A 22074-nucleotide genomic window follows, 5' to 3' on the forward strand; every position below is an offset into this window, starting at 1 on the left:
AATCGGTGGAGTGACTTGGGAGTCGTAGAGGCAAGAGAGATCAGCTGGGAACAGATTAGTCTCTGAAATAGAAGACAGCATATTTCTTAAAAAATATTATGGTAGAAGGAACAAAGTATGTGTGTGGCCTGGGGAGGTACAGTGGGATGTAGTCACGGGCTGAAGTGGCAAGAAATGTTGTGTTCTCTCCAGTGGCAGAACCAAAGGAGTGGGAAGTGTTTGGAGAGGGAAAACAGGATTTAATTGTGTCTTCGTTGAGTTCAGTTTGAGGGAGTGGAATGTATTTATTTGACAGGGATATCTGCTTATTCTTCTTTTTTCATAATGTACATGTCGCCAGACAGCCTCTGTGAAAATGTGAGGAAAATTGTAGCCAAGTCTACTGGTGCAGTCTGAATTATGCCTGAATAAACCTCAGCCTGAAATAGGAAACATTAAGTTCTCCTTCATTCTTGCATGTTGTTTAATTAATGCAAAAATGCAAAATATTCCAGTAACATAATTTTTTTAAATCTGAAAAAACAGTTCTAGAACTTAAAGAGAACATAAAAGTTTATTTATCTAAAGTGCAGCTTTTATTTATAGTTCTTTAGAAAGTTTAATATATTATTTGAGATCTGAATTGATTTTACGTCAGTTTGTTTTTTATTAGCTTATTTGACACAAAACCCCACAATGCAGCAACTTTGACACAGCTTTTCATTTGCCTTGCTTATATTGCTTGTCAGCGTTAATGTTTTAAAGGGAAGATGGCTTACTAGCCATTAGCTGAATTTAGAAGGTGTTTCATCCTTTTGATGAGCTACCTATAAAAACTCTAATTTATTATTCTCTTTATAAAATGTGTCTATATTACCAGTGTCAGAAGTAAAGGTGTAATGCAAAAAATACATCTGAAGGAGACAGTGATTTTTAAATCCTCAGGTTTGACGGAACCGGTTGTCCCCCTCCCAGGGGCTGAGCGATGCTGAGCATTTCCAGTGACATCTGACTTCAGCTGGCACTGCCAGCACTCCGGGCATTTCAGACTCCGGCTCTTAATTTGTTTCTTGGAATAGTAACAGTCCTCAGTTGTTTCTCTTTAATGTTTTGAACAGCTTTTCCAGCCCTACATATGTTTGAATGGAAACAAAGGGCTCTTTAGCTGGTCCTGCCGTTCCCGAGAGAGAGAACTTGGGAAGAGCCGGGCAGGGTGTTTGAGTGACTTACGGGCTCAGCTGTAATCTGTGGCTGCCCTAGGGTCACTCGGGAACAATGAGAGCCTGGCCAGGATTTTCCAGGTGGGATATCAGTTTGTTTTAATCGAGGAACATTACATTCTGTTTGTAATCCTTTTTACTGTACACAACTGTTAGAAAAACTGTATAACTGTGCACTATTTTGTTTGTAGTATTTTGACTGCTGGATTTTTTTACAGCAACATTTTACATGGTAAATGTCTTTTATCCCACACACAGGCACCTTTATTATTTTATTTATTTATTCTTTTCCTTTGAAGCTCTCTGGAAAATACACCCTTAGTTGTAAACCAAATCCCGTCTTGCTAGAGCTTAGTAAAGAAAACCTTTTCCAAATGAGAAGAGTCCTCGCAAAATTCCCTCCCCAGCTATCTTGTGTAAATATCCCTCTGTTTGTCTCTGGAGGTAAATTCGGGGCAGGTTTTTTCCTGCTCCGGTAAAGCCGATCAGTCTCGATGCCGGGGGGCTCGCCACGCCCTGCCCACCGCCCGGGGCGGGGGCAGCCTCCTGAGCTTGGTGTTGGCCAGGTTATTCAGGTGGTCTTCGGCAGCTTTGTGTGTAGTTGGAGGAAAGAGGTAGGGTCCTCCTGGGGTCAGTGCAAGGCAGCCAAGTGAGGCCTCTCTTCTGAGCTGTTTGCAGAAGAACCTTTCCGTTGAATGCCTAAGAAAAATAACCTCTTAAATTTGAGCATTGGGAGCAGAAGGCTGACAGGAGAAAGTGTGGTGTCTTGGTGTCTTTCATGTGTAAACTTGCACTCGGTGGGAAAGCGTAAGGCATTTTTCCTTCCCTGTTTCCTCTGCCCTGTGAACCTCCCTTTTGTTTGAGGGAAGATCATGAAAGCATTGCAGGATCCCAGCAGGCAAGAAGGATTTGGAAAAAAAAATGGGCATCTCCTCGCTGAATGGGGCAGTACTTTGTTATTTCCTATTTGTCTGCAGTACTTGCACTTTATTGCCAAGCTATTTGAATGCCTCCTGGTTTAATGTGTTTATTTTCATGTCACAGTAAGGGAAGTTGAGAGTATTTATCTTCATTTCCAGGTGCAGAACTGAGGCTAAGTGACACATTCAAAGTTACCCAGAAAATCTGTGATGGAGCAAGGAATCGGCCTCTTTAATCCTAGATTAGGCATCAGCTACTGAGCCTTTCTGCCTTGTTGGTCTTTGCAAGAGAAGTTCAGCTAATTTCCTTTTGAGCATTATCAGGCTCTGTCGGCTTCCATACTGTCTTGGGAAGCTTTGTATAAGCTTGCCATGAGAGCCTTTGATGGATACATTCTTTGTTTCCCTACTAACACTTCAAGGTCTATCTTTGCAAGGAAAAGGGCAAGACTTCCTTTTTTATTAGAAATGAAAAATTAGATTTCCAGCAATCTTTTGACCTCTACTAAAACTTCCTGGAGCCAGCAGGCCCTAGTGTTCCCAATTAAAAAGTTAACTTTTGAAATTAGGCTTTAATCAACAAAATTCTAGAGGTCTAGTTAGGGAAGTTAATAAAACCAGTTCTGTTTCTCTTTGGTTAAGGACTTTCTTTTTAGTAACTGACCTTTTACTCTCGATTAAATACAGTTGCATTCAAAATGTGTTTTGTTCAAGTGTTGAGTGTGAGAAGGACATAAGAGATTAAAAATAGATTTTAAATTGCACAGTTGAAAATACATATAATATTTACAAAAGGAAATTATTTCATTTCAGTAGATTTTTTTTGTGTGTGTGTCTGTGGTATAGGACACCGAGATCTTACTTCATAGAAAGTTGAATGGAATAGACTATTTTCAGTTGGAAGGGACCTGGAACAATGATCTAGTCCAACTGCCTGACCACTTCAGGGCTGACCAAAAGTTCAAGCATGTTATTAAGGGCCTTGTCCAAATGCCCCTTAAACACTGACAGGCTTGGGGCATCGACCACCTCTCCATGAAGCCTGTTCCAGTGTTTGACCACCCTCTCGGTAAAGAAAGGCTTCCTAATGCAGCATTTGCTTGGACTTGAAGTCTTGCCTTGTCCACTTCATTTCACAGTGAAGTTTTAAAATCAGTATGCTTTTGAGTGGATGCATTTTAGCTGGGAGAGTTTCAATCTATTAATGAAAAATTGCCACCTAAAATAGGGTGCGGCTAATGTTGCCCCATGTTATTTGCATCTATTTCCAAATAGTTCATGTGTTTGGTAATGCTTGGCTTGTGTGATCATTCCTATTTGGTACCACAGGGAGAAAATGCTGGAGAAGTAGGGAAGAAGGCAGCCAGGGGCAGCAATAGAAATTTAATTTCTGCACCTTAATTTCTCCCTGTCACCCTCTCCTCCAGCCAGGGTTGGGACTGCTGAATTTCAACAGCAGGGCTCATGACCCGAAGCCAGCATATCCAGTCTCCTTTTCCATGGAGTGAAGGAGAGTCATATGATTTTTCACTCACAGTACTGCCTCGCACTTTTTTGCCATATACAGAGATAGGTATAAAGGAAGTACGCTGCAGAGAAAATTAGGTGTTTCATGTTTCCCGTTGGTGGGAGAGTAACATTTTCCTCTCCATGCACTCGTTGACGTTGTATGCTCCGTTGTGTGGCTCCGTTCTCTTCCCCGCTGCATCCCCTTGCTGCAAGGGCTGCTCCTGGCTGCCGCCCTGCGCTTGCAAGTGGGTGGCAGTGGGGCAGCAAGGCAGGAGGAGCCAGGGCTGTGTTGCTCTTAGGTATCTTGCCTGGCCTCCAGCTGTATTGCAGAAGAGCCTGTGTTTCCCTAGGTCCTGTGTCATCTCTGTCAGTCCTCTATGGATGTCTTCGTAGTATGTGAAGTGATGCTGGGTACTTGAATTGCTCCACTCGTATCTGGTGATTTGCAGTGTCTTTTTAAAGAGAATTCCCTCTTGAGAAGAAAAGAACCTGAAGCCTTTCAAGCTGGTTGTATGGCCCTGCACCTGGGGGACAGGACTGGGGACATAGTTAGTGGCCCTCAGGCTCTCCTCTTGTCCCCTGTGGGGGAAAGCCGTAAACCTGACTTGTGCACGACTCAGATGTGGCAGGAAAATAGTGAGTGTGATTGCTCACTAGCATTATCCTGCAGGGTGCCCAGTCACTGAAAGTCATCGAAGCTTGCCGCAGGGAGACCGTAATTTTAATGTGGAGATTCAGTACTTGGGTGATTTTCTTTGTTACTTTAAGATTCTGAAAATACAAAAGGAGAAGGGGACTTTACATTGTGGTGTGTGTCAACATCTTACCGTTTAAATCCTTGTGCTAAATGCCCATTATGGATGCTGCACGGAGGGAGGGGAAAAGCTGCTGTAAGTGCAGTAGTGATAATTGACCCACTTAAGAGAGCTGCTCTAATTTTGCATGTTACAGCATCCTGGAAATTCAGATAAGAATGTTGATCTCTCCAGCTAATAGGATTTCTAAATATATCATCCAAAATAAGCAGGAGGACTGTAATTTTGTGTGTGTGTGTGTTTAGGCTAATGTTTTGTTTAAGAATTGCACACTCTGAAAATCTGCTTTTCTGGTAACTTGTTACTAACTCAGGATAAAAATGTATTTGACCTCTAGTGCTGGCAAGGGGAGACCTGATCCTGCCCCATTGAATTCGCTGATGAAATTCTCACCAGCTTTTGTGTAGAGGAGTGACCAACTTTTTTCCCCTCAGGATGTTGGTACCCAGCAGGTGGCTCAAATTGTCAACTTTTCCATAATGCAGCATTAAACAAAGTATCTGCAGAGATAGAGAGGGGGACAGGGTCACAAGATGGCCTATCAAGATTACAGATTTTGGCTGGTTTTGATAGCTTTGTTGTTTGTTTTCCTCATTTAAGGGATATTTTGAACAGCAAAGGTCAAAACAATCCTCTTCTGAAATTTGACTGCAGAAATACTTTTTTGCTTTACAGAGCAGAGTGTTTCAAGTCTCTTGCTAGACAGTCCTTTCTCAAAGCACATCAATGGGTATGACTGCTGAAAACCATGGGGTCTGTGCTCAATAGAGCTGTTGCACCTAGATTGTTTTAATTTTGGAGGTTCTTTGCCCTTGCCCATTGTACCTTTCTGTGCTGGGACAAAGCCAGTCATCCTGGTCCCTCTTTGAAAGGAAGGGACAGGCTTTACTCTGTAGGCTTCTCGATTAGGTTCACTGAAGCCTTTGTCACTGTGGGCTTGAATTCCTTTATGGGCAGGTAGAAGAAATGTTTATTGTTTGGCAGTCCTGTGCTCTGTCACCATGTCGGGCCTTGTGTAACGCAGAAATACTTTAGAGCAGAAGCATCTGAGCCAGATTTTTAATGCACGTAATAGTGATCTGTTATTGCATGCATAAAAAAAATAATTAATAAAATTCATTGCACAGTCTGTCCTCTTAGTAATTACATTCCAGTTTGGGGTTTTTGAACTGATGAGACATTCTCATGGTAAAGGTGAAACAAAGAAGGAAACAGAAGCAGGGAACAGGAGAGCTATGAAGGCATCAGTAATACTGGGGTAAAAATACGAGGGGCAGCCCTCACTTACCAGCAACACTGAGAGGGGGTGATGCTTTGAAACATGGTGACAGAGATGGGGGAACTAATGAGGGGAACGAAGGCAGGACAAGTTCTAGGTGATGGATGAGGGGAGGGACATGTGATGGCAGGGAGGCCTCCTTCCAGTGAAATAAATACAAAGGAGGGACGATAAGGAAGGGGATCACACCTCTGATGTCTTTGACCTTCAGCGATCCTTGCATGCTTGTGAAAATAAATATTTAACAATCTTCTTAAAGCTTGTTTAAAAGAGGAAATGATTAGGTTGGCGCTCTGCTTAATTCAGAAGTTTATCTCCGCATCTGAATTTTGGTGCTGATGTCAGTAAAAAACAGCATTATAACTGTGTGGGTTTTTTGACCTGATGGGAGCTAATATGTTGCGAACACCAGCTAAATAAAAAACAGTGTGATACAGCCGGTCATTGTGTAGCACATTCTTGCTTTTGTCAGAGGATATGCTGGATGTGGTGTGGGATGTGGAGGAGACGCTTCCTCTTCCTTCCCTGCACACCCACCCCCCTTAAGAAAAGAAAAGAGAAAAGAAAAGAGAGAAGAAAAGAGAAAAGAAAAGAAAAAAGAAAAGAGAAGAAAAGAAAAAAGAAAAGAAAAGAAAAAAAGGTTACCTGATGCTTTGTTTAAATAAATCCTGGTAGCAAACATGATCAATTACAGTCGATGTTTTTGATCTGGTCACTGAAAAGTATTCTTGGTTGTAGCCATCACTAATGTTTTCTGCATTTTAATATTTTAGAAGTCAATTAGAAAATTAAATGCTCTCCTTCATTAAAATAATTTTGAAGATTGTGTATTTGCATTTTAATGCAGTAAGAATGATGCCTTAGAAGACAAATTCATATTATTAAATAGTTTAATTAAGATCAGTAATGCAAAATAAGGTGATTAAAAGCCAGTGCATTGAGACCTATAAGCACTTCTGTGCTTACTATCTGCAAATACTATTTTAGCTTGAGGTCTTCTAAAACTGTGTCCACTTTCATCATATTCTTAAGTCTTTTTTTGTCTTGCACTTTTTGATGCTGTAAGAACAAAGTGAAGGTATATCAGAGAAACAATATTACCTTTCAAATTTGTTTTGGAAAAACAGGATTCATTCTCATACCTGGCTTGTCCTCATATCTTGAAAGTGGTCTTGATAATGATTTCTTGCATCCTAATAAAGTATAGGCCTTTTAAAAATTAGTAAAAGTACTTCTCAAGAGCTGTCTTGTTTCTTCAGATGTTTGTCACTAGGATTTTGTTTGCATGACATAGTCTTCATACACAAACTTCATACTGGAAATGCTTCTCAATGAAAGACTTTGAGCATTGCGTAATCTCATGCCAAGTAAAATTGTGAGCTGAGCCTTTTCTAACCTTTTCACTGTTAGCCTGCCTTTATGGCACGTCCATGTCCTTCCTTGAAGGCAAAAGAAAATGTCTTTTAAGTTTAACTGCCAGACTGGCTCAGTATTGTAAGTACGAATGATGTAATACTCAATCACATGGTGGTATGTCTGCTATTTTCCCCCCTTTGAGAGACAGAACAATCTTTCCGTCTTATCCAGTTTCAGCAGTTTGGGAAAATAGCAGCCTTAAAGGAGACCCAAAACAACCAAAATCTTGATTTCTTCCAGAGCTCTGCTTTTGGAGCCAAATGTTCCCCATGACTTCTTTATTTTGACTTGCTAATTGGAAATAAGATGTTGAAGATAACGTGTGCTTTGAAGCTTGTGTATTGTGTATTTTATTTAGATTTGATCCTCTAAACATTTGACAATAAAACATAAATTGCAGAGCTCTCATCTTTAGTTCAGCTGTTAAGTGAATCATTTAAGTTTTCAACATCCTTCCAGTTCGGGAGAAACACAGTAGTCTCAGTGATGTTTTGACTGCATGTGTTGGTCGAGTGCTATGAGATTTGCTAATCAGTATTTTTAAATGGAGATATATAACTGTTTCTTCAATGAAGGAGCAGCTTGTCTGCCAAAAGTAAAGTCTTAGCTTATGCCTTGATAGGGAGTATAAATCAGAGTGCTTTTCAGATTCCTTTTGTATTGGTAAGCAGGGAGGAATGGCAAACAATACATTTTATGTTATCATGTATGGACTGCTCATGATGGAAAGCAAATTTTGAAAAAGGGGAAATATATAGACTGAAAAAAAATCCTTTTAGTGTGGACAAAAAATTGTGTCTAACTTACAATATGCTGTTCTCTATGAAGAGAAAATTGTGCAGTAAAAAATACTCAGCAACATGACATGTAATAACTGAAATGTGAAAGTCTTTATTACATAAACCCCAGAACTCCAAACATTGCCTCTGTCTTATTGTCAGGAGAATTTCTCACCTTACCTGTTTTACAGTATTTTTCCTTCTATAATTGTCCTTTTACCTTTTTATTGTGCTTGTAGAGAGCCTTTTGGCCTTGCAGTTTCCAGGGGGAAACAAAGTTGTTATTGTCATTTCAGGTACTGTAATGTGTGGCACAATTCTAGGACAAAGAGCTGATGTTTCAAGTTAGACTGCAGAAAATCCAAGAGGCTACCTGAATTTGCTAGTTTCTGAGAAAGCACCACTGTGTCCTTGCTTTGCAAGGATTTTGTCCCCTTCTAGCTAACTTGCATTAAAAATAGACTTCCCCCCCTCCCCCGCTAATGAAGCCATGGCTTCAGAGTACTGTAGTTCTGTCTATTCAGCTCCAAAGGTTGTGAGATTATAGATGCTTTTCTGTGACTTCTCCTGTTGGGCAAAAGAGCTGGGCTGTCTGAATTGAGACTACTTCTTTTGAAATTTACCATTGAAATCACCACTGGACCATCCTTGATCTCCAGGGAAATATGGAAAGAAATGTAAAATAATTGTAAGTCATTACTGAAGAAGTCTTCCTTTAAAGAAACATCTAGAGGTTTCAGCTGCTGCATCTCAGTTGGTACCTGAATTCAGAGAACGCTCTATTCTGTACTTCTCTGGAGTTGGAATTTTGGTTTTCCCACAACTGCTGTTAACTTCTGCAGAATCTGTTGAATTTTCTTTTCTATATGAAAATTTCTGGTCCTTAAAGGATCAGTCTTCTAGAGAATGCAACAGATGGACTGCATCTGTGCTGCTGTCTCTGAGGGACTCCCAAATCACTGCATTCCTGTCACATCTGGAGGACCCAGTTCATTGCCAATAATTATTTCCAGCACATATTCAGATTATAGTTTTTCAGTTGAAGAACATTTTTGCCAACATTCAGTTTAATATTTATTATCTTCCACCTACACTCTAAGCTCCTATTGTGGCAGAGGGAAGCAACTCAAGTATTGGTTGCTGCTGTACTCATTCTTCAGTCTTTGAACTGGTGGCTTCAGTGTCTCAGCTGTTTTTCATAGTCATTCAATGATGAAACAAGAGAATGCTCCAGTCCTTGGTTTTTGCTGATAATGTTGGCAGCCCTCCCAGCAGAGCTGTAAACTGGTCACTTTCCTCCTGTTGCAACTGGAGAAGTTGGAAGCACAATCAGGAGCCAGGAACGTTGGCTGAGAGGTAGTATCCAGAACATGAGGACAGCATCAAAAAAAGAAGCTGCAAAAAGAAGTAGCTTGACAGAAGTGTTTCATCGCAATAGTCCTTCCTACTGACAGGTTCTAGGATGGGAGGAAAGAGAATACAGAGCGCTTTCCAGCAGTCAGAGAAGGGGTGGTACATACAGAAAAATGTTTATATAGGCAATACATCGGAAGGTGATGAAATACGGAAGAGACAATCCAGAAAGCCTGTGTCCTGTGTAGGATTGCAGAATAATTTAGATTGGAAGGGGCCTCTGGAAGTCAGCTTTCCAGTTCCCCTCTCATGTCCTCAGTAGATTGCTGAAGCCCTACTCTGGTTGAGTGTTTGTTGTCTCTAGCAGTGGACAAGGCATATTGTCTCTGGGGACCCTATTGCAGTCTTTTACTACCTTCATGGCAAAGATTTTTTTTCCTAATATCTAATCAGATTTTCTCTTGCTGGAACTTGTATCTGTCGTTTTTCGTTCTGTCTGTGTGTGTCTGAGAAGAATTTGGCTCCGTATTCTCTATACCCCCTCACTAGGTAGTTAAGACAGCATTAGATCTCCCCTAAAGCCTTCTCTTCTCTGGGCTGAACAAGCCCAGCTCTCTCAGCTTTTCCGTGTATATCACATGCTCCAGCCCCTCAGCCATGTCAGTGGCCCTCCGCTGTAGTCACTGCAGAGTACTGCAGCTGTACTTGAGAACCTAGACCTGAACATGGCTCTCCAGATGCAGCCTCACAGGTACTGAGTAGAGGGGAATAACCCCTTCCCTCGCCTGCTGGCTGCGCTTTTGCTAATACGACTCAGTACGTGTTTGGCCTTTCTTGATGCAAGAGCATGCTGCTGGCTCCTGCTCAACTTGTCCGTGGGGACGTCCAGCTCCTTTTGGGTAAGCTGTTCCTTAGCTGGTCAGTCCCAGCCTGTACTGTAGCAATGGGTTATTCTGTCTTGGGTGCGAGACTTTTCAGGACGTTCAAAGACAGATGCAGCTCCTGCCATCCCAGTTCTCCAACTTGCTAAGATCCCTCTGAATGGCAGCCCCACCTTCTGATGTACAGACTGGTCCCCCAGCTTGGTGTCATCTGCATACTCGCCTAGGGTGCCTTCTGCCTTGCTGTCTCATTGCTAATCGAGACAGCGTTGCCCCAGAGGGATCCCTGTAGTACCTGTCTGCTAGTTGGACTTTGTGCTATTAATCACAGCCCTTTGAACTTGGCAGTCCAGCCAATTTTATGCTTACCTTCTAGGCCAGCTAGCCAAACCATGATGTCTCAACAGTTTGGCTTTAAGAACACCATGGCAGATCATGTCTTCAGTTTTGCTGAAGTCAAGCTAAGCAGCACCCACCGCAGTGCCAGTTTCCCCTGATCCTGTGTCAGTTAGGGTGCTGTGTAAAATGGATGGGTAGGTGACACCTTGCTCAGGAGTGCAGCTAAACTGTCTTTCCACTAGGCAGTTTAAGTGTTTAGCTAGTGCTCTGTACGGAGAATTTCTCTTTGCTCACAGTCCAGAGTGATTCGTCTTCTGATCGGTGACACAATGACAGGCACTCATTGATTTTTTTTTTTTTCCCAAATTTTTTTTTTTAGGGCTGGTGACTAAAGCCTCTTCCTGACTTGCAGAAAACCCGGATTTGCTTCCATAAGGGTAGTCCCATAAGCCAAGAGGGTAGTCAGGGCTGAACCCTGCCTGTTCTCTTTTCAAGCTGTTGTTGCTGTGCAATCTGAAATCCAAGCATTGTGGGGCCAGGAGAAGAGCAAACAAGTGGAAGCTTTTGTAGGTGAATGGCCAGGCTTTGAGAGGGTGTATACCTAGTTCAGCTTCTTTCTCTCAGGTTATTTCTGTGTGTTTCTTTATTTTTTTACTAATGTATTTATTATATATGAATACAGTGACCTAATATGTAAACAGTTCTGGCAGCAGGACTGTAACTCCAGTTTGCTCCCTTCTAGCTGAGGGTCCTGGTGATGGAGGTGTAGAATTTACAGCATTTTATGGAGAAGGTCAGTATTACAGTCCCCATCTTCCGGTTGGAGAAACTAAGGCACAGGAGGGAAGCAAAATGACTTGCTCATCCGGGCAGTAATATGATGTGGGTATGTTTGTGGTGTTTGTGTCCCATGTGCATCTATACCTCATACAGTAGTATGCTGCCTCCCACAATGTAGGAGTCCTGTTCTGCATATTTCTATCCTGTTAGATTTTACTAAGACCCTGGAATATACTATTCCAAGTACATTGGCTAAAACACTTGAAATTTTTAGCTAAAATTGTGAAGAGGAGCAAGTTCTGCAGGCTCACTAGCTCTGGTGTTTTACTGAGCTTGTTATTAAAATCCTAGGCTGCATTTGTAAGTCTCAGCAGTGGGGGGAAAAAAGTTATAATGTTTCTTGAAAGCTTTGCAAATGTGACACAATCAGTGAGCAGCTGTAAACATGAGATCCACGACAACAATAGGTTGTTGTTCAGAGCAGAGCTGTATTTTAGGAGCTTGCCATCAGCGCAGTGCAGAATATTACTTGAAATTACTGCTTGGTTACAATAAAACTACTGCAAGACTGTGTGAAAGGAGTCTAAGGAGATCTTTCCCAGCATATCACTGGCAGTTTTGATTTTCCCAGAGGCAGATGATATGTACATCATTACTGATTTTTTTCTCTCTCGTGAAGAATTCCAGCAGCTGAGATAAGTTTACAGCTTCTTAAAAACTGATAATGAAAGAGCAGTCTCTGTGCTGTGAGAGAGAGATGAGATAAATGCTTGCCATTGCTACAGCATTCAAAAGAAGATAATACAGGGATAAAAGTTTAAAATGACACTTCAGGAAAATATTCCTCATTTTCCATCTTGATTAAAACCATTTAATGAATGTTGTTAACTTTTAAGAACATGAGAAATGCCATTTGCAAGTAAATTGACTTCAGTGTGTTCACTTACTGATGCTGTGCAACATTGTCTTGCGATGCTTTGGGAGTTCCTACTTAAATGAAGTAAATATTGACGGTAATGCCAGCAGAATTGCAGTATCCGTGACAAGCACAGGATTGCAGCAGATTGCTTACTGAAGACCTGAGTTTTCAGCAGGATATCGGTACGTGTATTCTGGCCCTGTTCTACCCTCCTCTCCCCCAACACTCCACACCCCAGTAAAGGGTTTTTCTTTTGCCCCTTCAGGATCCCTTCATAAAGATGAATAACCAATAAGCAAGGAGTTGACACCTGCTTTATCTTTTTTAACACTGAGAATTGATATGTGTATTTATGAAGTGATTTTAGAGCAAATTAGTGCAAAATTGAATTAAATACTAAACTGAATAAAGGATTTTAAAGTTATTATAGGAGCTTCTTAGCTACGTGTTTTGGATAATAGAGGCATGAAAATTAGGACTGGCATGCTCAAAAGGAGGGACTGAATCTGTGATATGCATTGCATCTCTTTTTATTATAAGGAGCTCAGGATGTCACTTAGCTCTTAAGCCCTTTTTGCATGTTTTGGACAGGGGGACAAATTTCTATGTCGATTTGCATATCATAAACCCACTAGTTAGATCAGGATATTGCATTAAGACAGGATGTAGCTTGAGTCTTTCAAAGGCAGGGAGATGGTCTGCAAAATAATTGTTGACCATAAAGTTAGTTACCTACTGGGAGATTATAGCCAAAATACATTTGAAAGCTTGTTTCTCTGACCCTTCGAAGAGACTTGGGAACCCCGAAGTCAAAATGTGTATTATACTAGTAAGATAAACAGAAGATTTCAGAACATTTTACCAAGGAAGGGGAAACTGTTGTCTTCATTATAAAAACATGATAAAGGAGGATGAAATGTTTTTTGTGGGGCAGTGGCAAAAATGGAAACAGAAACCCAGTGTCCTGAGGCACAGCCTAGAGTCCCTCTGGGCTATGCCTTTCAATTTCTTGGGAAAAACTGATTCCAAAAGGGAAGTATTTATTTCCCACCCTTTCATGCAGATAAAATACAAAGTGCATCAAATGCCTATGACTGTATTTTCCCTGCTTAATAGATCATCTCAAAGATTTATTCTCATATTTCAACCCTCTGAAAAGTTAGCTAGTTTAAAATCTCAAATATGTCTTCCATGCCATGTAAACTCCTCCCTCTGCCTGCTGTATCATACTTGTTCAAGGACCAAATTTCATCTTTTTCTATGGGCAACTTTTCAGGACATAAGTTTGGTTTAAATTTAAAATCCAGTATATTATGTCCTTGAAGGGGAGTGTGTCATGTTGAGAATTGTATCCATTTCAAAGTATGATGCATCACTTGTCTCTAGCCCTGAAAGGTATTTAAAGTTGATAATTGATATTTTTAAAGTTAGAAAAGCTACTGCAGTTCTTTTTTTTAGTTCTTCTTGAGCCCTGTCCAGTTGGGCTCTCAGGAAGTGAAGGTATCTTCTCACCCTGCTGGTGACAGCTTAAGGTAATCTCTCTTTTGTGCATTGCTGTGAAGGTGAAGTGAAGACATGGTTGCATATTGCATCTTGTCCATAGGTTGGTAAATTCAAGCGTGGTAACTCAGTTGCTTCTGTCTGTTACCATATCCCAAGGTACCTGCATAACTGTCCAAGGAGGTAATGTGAGTTTTCTACTCCCATACTGCTAAATAAACCTCCCTTGAACATTCTCACAGCGGTACTCTAAAGCATAGCCTGTGCAAGATGCATTATTCCGTATTTGGTAAAATGCTTTTTTAGTAACTCATTTGGGATAAGCTGCTGTTTATGAATCATAAGGCAAGCCCAGTTAAGAAGGTGTAACTCTTTAAGAAAAAGCAAATTCTGTATACCTCTGTGCTGTTATGACTTATGTAGGTTTCTGCTACAGTGAACATGTAAAAATCTTTTTTATATTTCATGTAGGCATTTCTTAAAGTGAAAGCATGGGTTGAGGATTTTTCAACCCACCGATGTGGTGCATCAGTTTAGCTCCATGTTTTCCTATTTATTTTATTGAAAATGACTAAACCAGGCTGCTTTGAGGAGTTCAGCCAGTGTAAAAGTGGCGTGTTGTCCTGACTTCTAAGCACTGCTGATAAACTAGTCCTAAGCACCCAGTTTTCAGCTCCATGCCGTTTTTAAGTTCTGTAACAAAGAGAGGTGATTGGGGAAGTTTTCATGAGTTACAGTAATGCCTTTAATCAAACTTGCTTTGATTATTACAAGACCAGTAATTAACAGTTCGGTAGCATTTGTGAAAGTGTTGCTCAGTCCATGCCCCAGGAGAGAGTCGGCCACATCCCTGAAGCCGTTACACCTGGCATTTTCTGACGGAGCGCTGTAGGTGCGAGGGAGGGTGGGAATGCAGAGAGCTCTCCTGCCTGCTGAGGTGAGGTTTTCTGATCAACGGGAACACACCATTAGGGGGAAAGGTGCTCCTGTACTGCCCGCTTTCTGAATACAGGGGCTCCCTTTGGTGCATGGTGGTAAGCATCCAATTCCAGTGAAGAGAGAGGTTTCTCCAGGTATGTGCCTACAGGCATCTCATACCGAAGGGTTTGTTTTGTCGTTGTGTTGCATGACATATGCTGATATGATTCTCTTTCACGCCTTTGAGAATGGGAAATTTAACACATGCGGTTGTTGCACTTCCCACCAAAGGCCACGAAGGAGTCAGCAGCCTCAGAATAGCAGGGATGCAATGGATTTTTTTGAAGCTATACATTTCCTTGAAGGTTCTAGTGTCAGAAATTTGCTGCTAAATGAACGGCACTGTTTTACGTGTAAGATATTAGATAATGCCTATGCACGTCTAGATCAAGTTCACTGATACTGGCAGGAAAGCAGCGCCTGAGTTTCTGTGCAAACTCTGCCCTGTCCCAGTGCTGGGTACAGCAGCTGCTGTGCCCCCATCCCAGCAAAGGTCTGTTGAGATAATTCTCCGAGGAGCACTTAATACCAGTGCATTAGACTCAGTATGGGTATGAAAGCAAAGACGTAACGCTTGGCTTCTGGCATGGAAAATGTGAAACTTTCTGTATCTACAGAATTTGGGTTTGTTCTGGTTTAATTGAGCACAGTAACACTACTTTCAAAAAGTATAGCTGGGTGTTTACTGTGAGTAAACCAGAGCAGTACTATGATGAACTTTCGCACAGGAACTGTGTATGTACTTAAAGCAAGGAAGGTGTTACCAGTTTTATAAGATCTTGATTTACTATAAAGCAGTTATTCTGCAGGCTTTTGCTCCTTATTTGTTTTAAGGTTTCTCTTTCAGATAAGGTAGGTCTTTGTGTTTTGGAGCAAGCTGGGGAGAACTCTGCAAACAGTGTTACTTTAAATAGAAATTTGAGACGGTGGGACGGGTGGCTGAGAGATTGTCTCAGGCTCTAGTTTTGATGAAAGCTGTAAGCCAGTGTGAGCTGGCGCGGCCGCAGAAAGAAGTCATCTTGCTTTGCCCTTGCCTGCTCAGTCCTCCCCCAGTCCATCCTTGGCCTTCTATCAGCCCAGGTGTTTGTGCAGTTACATGTGAACTGGGGAGTCAATCCAGCTGAAAACAGGCAAAAAAAAAAAAAACAACCCCAAAACAGAAAAAAAGAAAAAATATTTATTTCGGACAGTTCCCTAGGCTGGTTTGTCACGTAGCAGCCCAGGGAAGGGAGTAGTAATGGGCCAGAATCAAGCCAGTTTGGGGCAGGCTGGCTGAGATTATTCTGATCTGGGTTGGTTTTTTTTTTTTTTTCTTTTTTTGCATCTGTCCAAACTCTTCCATTTGGAGTTTTCTGAAAAGCAGAATGTCAGGCTTATGACAGTGCTGGTTTGCCTTTGCCACCTCTGAGCAGGCAGTGATTTTTCTCTGCTTCTAGTTTCTGCCATTTCTCTGTCTCAGCCAGCTGCTTCACCTTTCCAAACGTCTGTGTTGCTGCTGTGCTGAATACCCGATCGTCATCTCACAATAGTTCTTCCAAATCTTCACCTCTGAGTTTTGTGAAACTTTTCTTTCACTGTAGTCATAACCTTTGCGGTCTTTGTACACAGGGAAGAGAGAGAGAACTGAACTCCTTTACGTTTACTTAAATCCTTACTATTGGTATCCTCCTTCCCAGCTGCTTTTGTTACGCCCACTTTATTATCAAATGGTTGTTCTGTGCAGATTTTTGGACTGTGCAATTTCATACCTGCTTATGTGTTTGAACTCTTTTCAGACGCGGGATGTTTTCTGCAGTGATTTTACTATTTACTCTTTCTTTTCTTTTTCCATTGCAGTCTGAGCTTTGCTCCTTTCCTGGTGCCTCTCTCCCATTCTTGTCTGCCAAGCTCTTCTTTTAAGTTCTTCCTTAAACCTTGCTTCTCCTAGCAACCTCTCTTGTTTTCCCTCACCAGTGCTTGTTCAATTTGCTGTTCAGGGGACAGGGTCTCTCTTTCTTGTTTGGAGACTTTTTGTTGTTTGAATGTAGCCAACTGTTATTTATACATGGTCACATCATCCAGGTTGAAGATTAACCTCATGTCTCTCGAAACTTTTAAATTAATATTTACATTTTCATTCTATACCTAAATTTTCTTTTCCCAAAGTAAATACACGAACTAGATTATCTTTCAGCAGCTTAGTACAGATACTCTTTGCATATTTTATCCATCTGATATCCTGAATAAGTTGACTGTACAAGCATTTTGGGACAAGAAATGTATTTTTTTACCTTTTTTTTGGTTGCGTTGCGCTGTGTTATAAATTTACAGGTGACTATGTAAATACTTTGCAATATCCCACACAGCAGGTTATTTGCTTGAAGTCAGTAACACTAGGAATACAGCCTAGCACCGATCCTTTGAAGACCGTATTCTCTAAGGGCAGCGTTTTCAAAAGTGCTGAACACTTCCTGCATATTCAGCTAGCCTGGCGTGCTTTTGAAAATGTTCCTCAAAATGGGAATGACTCTGAGGACAATTATTAAGAAAAGCTACAGCATTAATTTAGTAAAGACTGAACTGTACGTGCATTGGGGAATCTGAAGGTTAACGTAGCTCGCAAGCGTTGGATCCATCCGGTCTAACCGGCTGTGGCGCCAGCCAGCAGCCCAGTTGCCCTAGATTTTGTCTACAGTCACTGACGATAGAGGGAGAACTGGTATCAGAGGCTAATTCAGATCCCAGGTGAGCCAGAAAGCTACACTTCTAACCCTTTCAGTTAACACCGTGAAATCAGGCAGGCCGAATGCAGCCCAAAATGCCTGTCATCTTTTTTAATAATTTGCCTAGGTGGTTGTACAATGCTGAGTTACTGCCGTTAACTTTGTCTTAGCTACGAAGACAGGGGCGTTGCATGTGCTGAAAGGGAACTGCTAGAGAAACATCCTGATTTACCTGGGGAAGGACTGTGGCCCTGCTTCTTGTCCTTAAGTTGGGGATTTAGAATACAGAATATAGAAAAATATAGTTTTATGAAATACAGACGTGCAGCTGTGTGGAAAGAAGGAAAGAAACCCCACAGACCAAAATGCAATTTTTTTTTTTGCTCATGCATTAATCTACACATAAATAAAGATAGCTTTTTATGAAAATGGCATTTGTGTTTACCAGCTTGATTTGTTAAATGCTGTTTTTATTTGTATACTCAAGTGCAGCCTGTGCTCTGTGGATTTCTTTGCACAGACAAAATTGCACACTTAAGAAACTTCAGAAACTGGCTCTGTAGGATTTCAGCCTCAAGGCAAAGCTTTTATTAGAGTTATCAGAAATGAGTTTTCTACAAAAGAACTGGTTTTGGTTATTATTTTCTAATCATTTTAGTTCAGTGTCGTTGGGAAGAGAAATGTTTACCTTAAACAATTAGTGCTGTCAGTCAGTTTTAATTAATTGCTAATTAAAATGGCGAAGGTTTGTAAAGCAGCAGAGATATAATCGTGGCAAGTCTTAATCAGAAATCACTTGGTGTATGAAAATATGGAAAGGGAAGTTTGTGAATTGGGTGTAGAACTGAAAGGTGGAAAACTGGATTCAGGGCCAGCCAGATGCTGTCACTAGGTTTTCACCCTGGTATCACTCCAGTTCTATATCCACCCTCCCTTTTGTCTGATCTCCATGTGTTTGCTGTTGTAAGTGCTTCTGGGAAGTTCCCATTTCTTATGTGGCTTATACAAAACTGTAACATTGAAATGACAAATACTTCATTTCATTTAGAACTTGAGAAAAATTTGGTTTAATATTTAGAATTTTTCTTTTCATTTCAGTCAGATTTCCTATTAAGTTTTGCTTTTTTGTTGGCAGCCAGCTGAATTGCTCTTGTTGAGTACAGAGAGGGACTTTATGGTTAAATATTTTATGTATTTAATGGATCTGGTTTTAGTTTTTGTTAGAAACAAAGCATTTTAGGTTCAACTGGAAAAAGGTAACGCTTCATTAGTGGACAGCACGGCTCTTACGGATGTCAAATTTCTGCTGAGTGGCTTGCAGTCACGATTCCTTGGCATTAGTCCTCTTTCTGTGGTATGGCTGATTTTGTAGTAAGCTTGCAAAAATAAGTAAAAAAAGTTCTGAGGGTAACTTACGAAAACTAACAAAATAAATACTAGACTGTTTGTCTTCTCCGTGCTGCCCATATGTGCCTGTATCTCCCAGATGTGACATGCTACGTAGTGGAAGAATTTTCACAGAGTAACATGAAATAATCTGTTTGAAGGTTTCCTGATTATTGTAGATTGTCAGGCACTATATTATTTTTTAATTTTTTTTTTTTTTAGGAGGGGGAATGACTCTATTGTAAATGATAGTTGTTATTTTAAAAACATCTTCCACAATTCATTCCTGCATCTTTGTATGTAACTTTGGCAAATGGCAGTTTTGCCTCCTGCTAAATATTAATATTGAAAACCAAGGGGATTCTGCTGCATATAAGTACTTTAGGATTGCTGGAATACATAAAATGTAGGTCTATCTGAAGGACAAACGCATGCTTGTTTTGATATTTTGGGTTTTAGGTTTCCAGTACTATTAATTTCATCATGAACTTTTGTTTTCTCTGGTGCTGAAGATGAGATAATTAATGCTGTGATTCATGGTGCTCTCACATTATCCGCAGATTACTAGATTATAAAGGCAGAAAAGGAACGTTCTGGCCGCTCGGTCTGACCTCTTGCATCATGTTGGTCAAAGGATTCCCTTGAATTAAATCTTTTGAAGTGAAGTCTTTAGACTCATCTCATTTTGATTTGAAAGTTTCTAGTGATGGACAGTGCATACCTTGGTGAAATTAGCTTAAAGAATGAACAGCAAGGGAAAAACAGTTGGAACTGTTAACGCTTGTTTCTTTTTCTTTTCCTTTTTCTTTTTTTTTTTTTTTTTTTAATTGGGTGCATAGAATGAATAGCAAGGGAAAAACAGTGGGAACTGTTAATGCTTGTTTCTTTTTCTTTTCCTTTTTCTTTTTGTTTTTAATTGGGTGCATTTATAACCTAAGTCCCCTTCTGTTTATGTCCTGTTATTTTCTATGCATATGTCTACAATATCAGTAGCTCTCTATCCCTTTGAGAACTTTTCCATGTGCTAGCAGTCTCTGTATGTAAAATTATCATTGTTTTCTTTCAGCTTCAAAGAAAACATTTATCTTATGATTGTATACATTTTGAATACATATTAAGTATTATCTGCTGTTTTCAGCTGTTGTTGTATGTTCTCCTGAACTGTTCCAACTTTGAAAAGGAGTTTGAAAACAACTGCCTGTTTTTACAACTACTTCCTGCTGATAATTGTGCTCACAATATTCATGGTAAAGGCCAACCCATTGCTACTGCATGACTCAAATTTCCCCTTTGCTTCACTGTAGCAGCTACACGTCTAATCAGGGAGAGAGATTGCTGGAGGCTACCTTAAATGAAATCCAGAAATGCCACATTTTTACTGTGACCTTTGCTTACAATTTCAGTGGACACTTGAACTAACTTCTCTAAGGAGCAAAGCAACTGTATGTTAAAGCATCTATAGTGTAGCTCTAAATTGCTTCAGAATTGCCTGAACCCTGCAAGTGAATTTCCCATCTTGTTAGCTCTAATATTTTGTCACTATGAATGCATGCAGTGCTCTCTGTTTCTCCTTACTTGAACAAAAAGATGGATATTTTTTTTTTTTCTTACAGTAATAAAGCCTGAGCACTTGTAATGTGTTATTAAGTTTAGGTCTTCCACCGAAGTGTTTTTAACAGTTTGAGGAGGATGAAGAATACTTTGGTCTACAGACTTCATGACTGTAACTGAAGTGCCTAGGTTAGAAAAGGAGCGCTCTGGCTCACCTGGGGTCCGAATGAGCTCTGGCACTGACGCTCTGTCTCCTCCTCCGGCTCCAGTGCCAGCAGACACACTCTAGGACCACTCAGTTGCTCATTTTGGTGCCTCAGTACCCTTTTCTTTTGCTTTTCTGGGGAGGGATTTGTTTGGGTTTTGTTTGGTTTTTTCCTAAATTGTGATGAAATCTATCAGATATGAGTGATAATTTTAGTTTATCTCAGTGCTGAAGGTATCTCGGGGTGAGCACAGAGTAACCAGACACTTCAAGCCAGTAACGAACTAGGAACATTTTCAGACCTAGAATGTTTCTCAAGCATAAAACTGGTGTCGTGATTTCTTCCTAGATCTGTTTGAGCTGCCGACTAGTATGGTTCCTTGGCAATTTCATTGTTAAAGTCTTTCCATTTTCTCCTTTCTCACTACTTTGACCAAAAAGTTGTGTTGAAGTCAGTATTGCTCTGTGTAAATTTCTAAGCTCTATATTTTACAAATTGTATTTATTAGCAATTTCCTTACTGTGTTAAAATTTAAGATTACTTTAATGTCTTGCATAATATTATCTATAAGGTTTTCTGGATTTTTTCAGACATACTGAGTTTTCAGCTAACTAAATATCCAGCTAGGCTGTGGGTTTTTTTAATGCTCAAATTAACTTTCACCAAATAATATTAACATAATGTATTGAATTTTGTAACAAATTTGGAGTACTAAATTCATATAATTTTAAATGCAAACTAAGGGTAGAAATGCTCAAGGATAAAAATTCTTAGCGAGACAAATGTTTATGTATAAACTGATTACGTTATCTGAATTATTCTCTTTCCAAGCTGATAATATTTAGGAGAAACGTGTACTGTATTACTCTGGCATCATTTAAGAAGAACATACGCTCATACTTGCGTTACCACGATGTACCAAACTGTACTGACATCTCTGTGGTTTTTTTAATACTGGATTTCTTAACACATTGCTACATACACAAACGCACATACACCCCCATGTACATGTTTTCTTTGCTCCCCCCCCCCGCCCCGCTCCTTTTCTCACACTTTACTTTGACACTCCTTTTAATGGTAAAACTAGAACCCTTTCATGACGTGTAAGCCACACCTGAGTAGCTGATAGGAGATCCAGCGTGTGTTTGTTACTTTGATAGCAGTGAGAAAGCTACCTTTGCACCTTAAGCTTAATGGTGTCTTTCTTTTCTTTTTTGTTTGTTGTTAAGACAATATATTTATAAGTGTGCCTACTTTCAGTAAAATCTAATGGAAACTTGTAGTGGTTTTGGCTTGATTTTAGCTACTATGAGTTCCAGGTGTGCGCATAATGAGTAGTAGACAGTGACCTAATATTTTTGCAGCAGCAGAGGATGTGATGGAGGGAGTAAGAACTCAAAGGTAACAGCTGATTTTCTTGGTCAGAGAAGAGAGTAGCCAATGTGGCTTTCTCTTCCCAGCTCTTTGACAGGTCCTCATAGAGGAGGACAAAATAAACTTATTGCAGTTTGCTTAGATTGCTCTTCCATCTGCTTTTCTGGTATCGTGGACTCCTGAGCTGG

The 22074-nt window shown here is 40.4% G+C and overlaps 1 protein-coding gene across 4 annotated transcripts in view; it reads left to right on the top strand.

Moving 5' to 3' along the window:
- Positions 1–22074, top strand: part of BRF1 (BRF1 general transcription factor IIIB subunit) — a 179748-nt gene that overhangs the window by 51608 nt on the left and 106066 nt on the right. The gene's annotated exons all lie outside the window — the stretch shown is intronic.

The sequence above is a fragment of the Pelecanus crispus genome, chromosome 6, assembly GCF_030463565.1.
Source record: "Pelecanus crispus isolate bPelCri1 chromosome 6, bPelCri1.pri, whole genome shotgun sequence".
NCBI classification, from domain to species: Eukaryota; Metazoa; Chordata; class Aves; order Pelecaniformes; family Pelecanidae; genus Pelecanus; species Pelecanus crispus.